This window comes from Mustela putorius, unplaced genomic scaffold, assembly GCF_011764305.1.
Source record: "Mustela putorius furo isolate JIRA1106 unplaced genomic scaffold, ASM1176430v1.1 tig00537254_pilon_pilon_pilon, whole genome shotgun sequence".
NCBI classification, from domain to species: Eukaryota; Metazoa; Chordata; class Mammalia; order Carnivora; family Mustelidae; genus Mustela; species Mustela putorius.
The window spans coordinates 27462-36159 of record NW_025422393.1 but is presented as its reverse complement, the minus strand read 5'-3'; the positions used below and the strand labels follow the sequence as shown (position 1 = coordinate 36159).

Here is an 8698-nt window from a genome sequence, read left to right as displayed (position 1 = left end):
ATTATATATGGTCTATATTCTGGATAATATTTTATATACACTTGAAAAGAATGTGTATCCTGCTCTTGTTGAGTAGTGTTCTATAGATGTCTACTGGCTCTAATTATAGTGTTTTCAGGTTTTTTATATCCTGCTGATCTCCTGTTGCTATCTGTAAATTGTCTATTTTTCCCTCAATTCTGTTTTTGCTTAATGTAATTTGGAGAGCTGTGTGTGTGTGTGCATATATATATATATATATATATAATCCTTTTATCATTATTAATCTCTTCATCTATAGAATCATCTTTTGTTTTAAAGTTTATTTTGTCTGAATTAATATAGCCATTTCAGCTCTGTTTTGTTTAATTGTTTAGTTTATTTGGACTCCTATAAGAGAATCACACAAAACTAAATACCTTATAAACAACAGAAAAATTTATTTCTTATGGTTTTGGAGGCAGGAAGTTTGAGATTCAGCATGTTCAACTGAGGGCTCCCTTTTGATTGCGGACTTACTTTATTGAGGAAGGGACTGGGATCTCTCTGGAGCCCCTTTTACTGGTCACTAATCCCATTCATGAGGGTTTCTTCTACTCTCATGATTTATGCACCTCTCAAACGCATCACCTATGAATACTATCATTGTGAAGGGTTAGGATTTCAACCTGAATTTCAACATGAATGAGAGAAACAAACATTCAGACCATAACAGTTACTACTGCTATATATATAGGAAAGCAGAGTGTATATACTGTAGAGTGTGTGTGTAGATAGATAGATAGATATCTTTACAAAAATCTGTGTCTTTTCAGCTAAAGTTTATCTCTTGTGTAATTGTTTGTAATCATGTTTGTTTATTTTTATTCCATTTTTCAAATTTCTATCTTTTGGAGTATGTAATCCACTTACATTTACTGTAATTATTATAATTATTGATATGATAGCATTAGCATCACACATTTTGCTCTTTATTTTCTCTACATCCTATGTGGCTTTTGTTCATATATTCCTTGATTATTATGACCTTTAGTGTTAAATACACATTTTTATGTGTTGTTTAAATGTGTCTATTTCTTTTCTATATAAATGTATTTTTTCTTTTAGTTATTTTCTCAGGAATTGATATGTGGATTATAATTACCACCTGAACTTAAACAATCTAGTTCAAATCAATGGTGACTTAACTTCAATAGTATATAAAACTTTGACCCAATATGATTCTCTTCCCTCTGCCCTTTTTTGTACTATTATTTTCATGCAAATTATATCCTTACATATTATAAACCTATGAGCACAGTGTTATAATTATTGCTTTAATTTTCTATTAACTACTCAAATTTCTTTTATATGTGGCATACTTCTCTATTTTTTTCTTTTAGGTTTTGTATTTTATGTTGAAAACTAGACATTTTAGATAACATAATATAACAGCTTTGGCATTAGGAGAGCCTCACCCACCAGGAATTCTTGTTGTTGTTTTTATTCATTGTGTTATGTATTGTTCTGTTGTTGCTGCTTATATGTTTAGTGATTTTTCTAGATGAATTCTAGAAATTCTACATTTTATGTTTTTTGCAATGTAAAGTCACTGACATCTACTAGAATTTTTTTTTAAGTTCTTACTTTAATTTTAAACCTGATTTCTATGGTCTGTGCAAGGTTAATAAAATTTCATCAGAGATTGCTTAGAAGGTTTTTTCTAAATCAGATTCTCAGAAATCAGTCAGTGATTTTTAAAAAAAAAAACAGTTACAAATGAAGGTATTTTTTTTTTATCTTTTTTTTGTATATTACCTGTATCTATATATTATCTATGTTGCTTTTTATATTTACCTGTTCATTATTTGTGTGAATTTGAGTTACTGTGCAGTTTTCTTACATTAGAAATTACTGTAGACTGCTATTTCATGTAAGTCTATTAGAGACAAATTCTCTAAGTTTTTATTAATTTGGAAATTCTTCATTCCCTCTTTATTTTTTGAAGGATAGTTTTTCTGGATATAGAATAGTCGATGGACAGTTTTTTTATTTCAGCACTTTTTAAATGTTATTGCATCATCTCAGGCCTCCTTGGTTTCTGATGAAAAGTGAGTTAATCATAGTAAAAGTTTCTTGTACCTAATAAGGTATTCTTCTCTTGTTGCTCTCCAGATTTTCTCTTTGTCTTTGAATTTTGTCAACTTTACTGTAAAGTGTAAGTGTAAATTTCTTTGAGTTTATCCTTCTTGGAGTTCATAGGGGTTTCTGAATTTGTAGATTCACATCTTTAGTTAAATTTGAGGTTTTGGTCATTATTAATTCAAATATTTTCTTTACTTTTTCTTTCTCTTTTCTTTCTGGGACTGCTATTATGTGTATTGGTATGCTTGATGGCTTCACACAGGTCTCTGAAGCTCCACTCAGGTTTCCTCACTTTTTCTACTCTCCCTTTCAGAACGGATAATCTCAATTACTGTATTTTGAAGTTCATTGATTATTTCTTTTGACAGTTCAGTTATGTTGCTGAGCATCACTATTTTGCATTTTAGTTGTTACATTTTTTAAAATCTGTTTGTTTTTGATATATTTTATAATTTATATCACTTTATTGATATTAGCAATGATAAAAATTGGGGTTATACATTACTTCCTAAAATATGATATCTTTTAGTTCTTTGAACATATTTATGGTAGCTGATTTAACCCTTAAAATACCACCTCCAAAATTAGAGACTTATAGAAATTTTCTATCAACTACTCAAATTTCTTTTATATGTGGCATACTTCTCTATTTTTTTCTTTTAGGTTTTGTATTTTATGTTGAAAACTAGACATTTTAGATAATATAATATAACAGCTTTAGCATTAGATCTCTCCTCACCCACCAGGAATTTTTGTTGTTGTTTTTATTCATTGTGTTATGTGTCATTCTGTTGTTGCTGCATATATGTTTAGTGATTTTTCTAGACAAATTCTAGAAATTCTACATTTTATGTTTTTTGCAATGTAAAGTCACTGACATCTACTAGAATTTTTTTTTAAGTTCTTACTTTAATTTTAAACCTGATTTCTATGGTCTGTGCAAGGTTAATAAAATTTCATCAGAGATTGCTTAGAAGGTTTTCTAAATCAGATTCTCAGAATCAGTCAGTGATTGGTTAGAAGATTTTCTTAAATGCTTTACCTTTGGGTCTTTAAATCTGTTAAAGGGATGTGTGTGAGAAGGCATGCCTTCAAATTTCAGACTGTTTATTACACAGAACAACTTTCACTTTCTCCTTACATAGCATCTCAATATCTACAATAGATGTGTGGGCCTTCTATTTTCTCTGGTCTTTCCCTGGACATGTTCATAGACTTTGTCCATGTGCACAGCTTTTTAGATCCCTAGGACTATGTGAGAGTTTTTCAGAGTTCCCAATGGTCATCTAGTTCACAAGTATTTCCTTTTAAAGTCCTGGCAAAGATTACGGCCTTACATACCAATAATATTGCAAGCAAGTTTTTCATTGTTTTGGTAATATGCTCACAATATGAACTTTCCTTATCCTCTCCCTTTGCTGAACTCTGAGTCAAATCAAAGTCGTAACACTCCAGAATAGATCTTTTCGAAGGGTCTGCAGATTTGGACACAATTTTGACTCTGCTTTGGGGATGATACATTAAACAAAAACTTCAAAATACTTTCAGTCCTCTCTGTTGGCTGAAAAACAGGGTTTTTTTTTTTTTACAATTACTGTGTAACTATGTTATAGTAAAAGGGGATTAAAACATCATAGATCTTGCTGTCTTACTAAGGTTCAGTAGTTTTTCTTTGATAAACAATTTCTACTTGTTCTGTGGCTTTAGCTAATTTCCAGAGTTCTGAGTTACTGGTTTTTTTTTACTTTTTTTTTTTTTTTTTGCCAGTATATTCACTGTTTTTGTGGGAGAACTATGATTAAAGTCCTCACTCTGCCATTCCTGAAGTCATCTGCCATGAAATGTTTTGAAGGCCTATTTTTAGGGGTGCCTGGCTTGCTCAGTTGGTTAAACACCTGCCTCTGGCTAAGGTCGTGATCTCGGGGTCCTGAGATTGAACCCCACATCAAGTTCCACATCGAGCCCTACATTGGGCACCCTGCTTAGCGGGGAGTCTGCTTCTCCCTTTCCTGCCCTTACCCCCACTCATGCTCTCTCTTTTGCTCTTAAAAAAGAAAGAGAGAGAGAGATAGGCAGGGAGGGAGGGAGGGAAGAAATCTTAAAAAGAGGTGTATTTTTATTTTCTTGGAAACTTTCACATTATTATTTTATCTTGTTATTTATAAGAATCAAACTCCACCCTATGTAGATTTTGTCTCATTTCTAGAAACTGACAGCATGCTGGTGATACTAAAAAACGCCTTGTTGTATATCTCCCCTTCCATGTGCTACCCTGACATGTGAATTCAACTGAAAATTATACCCAGACTAAACAATAATAGAACAGGGAATTGACTTAAGTTGTTGGACTACATTTGTATGCTTATTTTCATATCTTGAATATTATATGTTAGTAATTGCTCTTAAATATATTAAAGATTGCTATATTTGTGGAAACATAACAAATAGCATGGAGGACATGGGGAGTTAGAGAGGAGAAGGGAGTTGAGGGGAAATTGGAAGGGGAGGTGAACCATGAGAGACTATGGACTCTGACAAATAATCTGAGGGTTTTGAAGGGGCGAGGGGTGGGAGGTAGGGGTACCAGGTGGTGGGTATTATAGAGGGCATAGATTGCATGGAGCACTGGGTATGGTGCAAAAATAATGAATACTGTTATGCTGAAAATAAAAAAAATAAATTTAAAAAAAAGATTGCTATAATATCATTTAAAAAAGAAAGAAAAAATGATTCTCTTACTTTTAAATTTGATGCCCAAATTTACCTTGTCTCACTAGCCAAATTACAAATGATACGTGGAAGGGAAAAAAAAAAAAAAATGAGAGATGCATGCTAAGTAGATGTGTTGATGTTTTATCTTGGGATCCTGTACAATACAGAATATTTCATGCTAATTAGGACTGATCTTCTGAAAGCAGGATGTTGGGTAACCCTGAGGGGCTTTCATTGTTACAGCAGCCATGTGCAGGTTACACTGGTCAAATGATAATTTTCCTTTCAGCCAACACAAAATGATGTAGGGGGTTGGGGAACACTCCATTTCTCCACTGATGCTGAATGGTGCTTATCTAATGGTCTCTTACATATGCAGATTAGTATGTGATTAAGAAGAAAGAGGTTGGTTTTGAATGGTAGAACCCATCTTCATTTTTTTTGATGACCCAAGAGTGTATTAACTCATTATTAATATATCTGTAACTATGGAACAAGTTTGAAATACACTTATTAATAGCGGTTTGTACCTTGACAATGTGTTTTCTTCCTATTTGAGTCTAGGAAATCATTGTGCTGATTAGTTCATTTTTGGAAAATACTTAAAACATAAAAATTGAGATCAAGTGCTAAGTGTTTTATAATATATACTGGGTCACACTCTCCTAACATAAAATTAGAAGATATTCAAAAATGTTTGGTTTATCATGTTTAATAACATACAATTAATAAATTTTATGATATCAAATGTCCACAAAAATAATTCAGTTATTATCACAATAAAATTTCATATGCTACTAGGTACATATAATGAGAAAAGAAAACCTAGAAAGAAATGGTAGCATATACTTATAAAATCTCATAGATAATAGATGTCACAAATTGCTAAAACAAAACAATAAGTTTCAGTAATTAATAGAATTCATTATAAAATTTGAATTTAGTGGGCGCCTGGGTGGCTCAGTGGGTTAAGCCCCGCTGCCTTCGGCTCAGGTCATGATCTCAGGGTCCTGGGATCGAGTCCCGCATCGGGCTCTCTGCTCAGCAGGGAGTCTGCTTCCTCCTCTTCTCTCTCTCTCCTGCCTGCCTCTCTGCCTACTTGTGATCTCTCTCTGTCAAATAAATAAATAAAATCTTTAAAAAAATTTTTTTGAATTTAGTTTGTTGACTTGACCAAGAAATTGTCTATATAAAGTAATTCATTTATGTAAACTATAAATTCATTTCAATTAATCTTTTTTTTAATCTGTCTAATGGTTTGATAATCTTCCTGCACTTGTTGTACTTAATCAGATCAGGCATCTGGTCTTCTTGAAGGAAATGGTCCTTTTATATTAAGGTTTACAGTCTCTTGGCTGTATGCCTTCAAGAGGGCATACAGGCACCATAAACTTTCTTCTGTGACCTCTGTCAAAATCCGTTTTTTGAGAATGGATTGATTTTAAGCCACCAATTACACCTTCTAGTAATCATTTCATATAAAAGTTATGTGGTTTTAATTTCTCTTTTATTTCAGTAAATCCTAGAAATATATTACTTTAATCCTGCTTTTATACTCCTCTAAAAAAACACACACTTCCTCCTCTGTAAGATTATCAGGATCTATAGTTTCCAGGGGTGTTTTATACTTATTCCCCTAAGATTTGCTTTCTGCATTAATTCAATTTAGTAAATTACTCTGTGGTAACAAACAGTCCTAAATTTTAGTGACTTAAAACTATAGATAATATTTTCCTTCCTTATGTTACATGTCCACTGTTGGTGGGCAAAAGGATCTGTTCATTATAATAATCGAAAGATCTAGGATGACAAATCAGAGACTATCTTGAATGCTGCTGATCAGAATATTAAATGGAAGAAGAATGTCTCAAAGAGGGAAACAAATCCTTAGCCAAAATAAAACACATCGTTCACTCTCAAGTCCTTGTTTAGAAACCAGTCACTTGGGTTCAATTGCTCATGGGTATTGGGAATGGTGAAAAAGTAGAATATTATGATATACCCCCAAAATAAAGAACTTGAAATATTCAGGGATGGGGAGAGAAGAGTATCAGTGTATATCAGAATCTCTCTTCACAATTGTAATACAGGCAAGCACAAGTTTGGAGAAAAGCTAGATCATGTAGGGGAAAAACACAGATCACTCAGGACATTTAATTTTTTAATTGGTAAAAGATTTTTAATTTTAGTAAATTACTTGTAAATCTCTATGTTCTTACTAGGGTACTTGTGAATATTCTCTACTCTTAGGTAAGATTATTACATTTAATCAGAAGCTGTTTGAACTGTGTGCAATATAGCCTTCGATTTTCAGGTGAAAAAATATGCCAGGGAGTGCTGTTTTTAATTCGAATAAGAGTATCAACACAATTTACCTCATAGAAATATACCTCCTTAATGAAATATGAATTGTGGGCTGGAGAATAATATATATAGAAAACCAGGGTAAAGAGGAAAAAAAATGGATTTTCTGTTTTCCTGGGAAAGTTTGAGAGATTGAAAGGAATTTGGTTGTCTGATAAAACGAGGGCACTCTCAGAAAATGAAAGGTTATTCCATCTCTTGCTGAGGCAAGAGGATAAAAAGAGAGAGAGATGGTTCACTTTCTTTATCACTATAATTCAAACAGCGAAGTTGTCGTGTAAAGCTTATTATTATTACATTATTATGGGCCAAGAATTTTATTCTCATTAGGTTTCTAAAATGGTATATCATGAATTTGATATGATAGGATCATTAAGACTTAAAATACACGATCATACTGAAGAAAGAACAGGGTTATGGAAAGTGTCAACATGAATTCCCTCTCTTCTCCCTCACTTCAACTACCCTATCCAAAGCCTTCTAGAGGAAAAATATTATATGTAGTCAGTATCAGGATATATGTACATATAATACATGAAATATATAACTCATAAATTTCCAAATTATAGCATACCTAATCATCCTGGAGATAGAGTTTTGTTAGTATGTACAACATGAAGCTTTTTCTTTTTTTTTAAACAAACTGTGGCCAGTTTTATTAAAGAAAAATTCCATGTGATTTACTTTTCACCAGTCTGTTCTGGCATGCTTCTAATGATAACAGAATCACCTGGATCATTGATAGCCAGCGTGCATACTCTGTAGTATTTCCCACATGCCGTGCCCAATTCAATATTATCGCCACTGTAGTGATGGACACCAGTTTTGGCCAACATGGCATAGTATTCTATTTCAGATTTCCTCAAGGCCGGGCAGTTGTTGGCGAGGATGACCAGCTTCGCTTTGCCGTGTCTGATCATTTTCAGAGTCTGCTTGTACCTCCAGCACGTATTTTCCACTTTTTATAACGAGCTGGAACCTGGAGTTGATGGACTCCAGCCACTTTTTCGTCTTCTTTGTGGCCACCATCTTCCTGTCTTAGGTGCGGGATGGCCCCAAACCAAGAGCAGCTGCCAAAAATGGCCGGGAGAGAGAAAGGAAAGGACATGAAGCTTTTTATATAGAAATTGAAGAAATAGCAAATGAGAGAAGAAAAAAAAAAGTTGAGTGTTTTCATGTCAACCTGTCCCTGCAATCACTAACCATAATGGAGAATCATGTTTCGAATTATTTTGATAAATCTACTTTACCTTTATAACCATAGCAACATTATCTTCCCATAACAGGGAAGAATTTCCATTTTCATGCCTGTAAGGGTAAGGATGACAAAGTGGTGAGAAAGGAGAGTTTTGCTTAGCTTTCATCTTGAAAGAGCTAAGCAGAATCTATTGGAAAGAGTGTAAATAATGCTATGCTCTCATCACTGCTGATCTGGGAATTAAAAGTGCAACACTTGTTGCTCCCTCTCTCTGGAGAATGTGGAGATAAAGACTGTGACTTTGACATCAAGGAATTCAGA

At 33.3% G+C, this 8698-nt stretch overlaps 1 pseudogene; it reads right to left on the bottom strand.

The window, feature by feature from the left end:
• Positions 1–7859: 7859 nt before the first annotated feature.
• On the bottom strand, positions 7860–8220 carry LOC123390178 (annotated as a pseudogene).
• Positions 8221–8698: the final 478 nt, after the last annotated feature.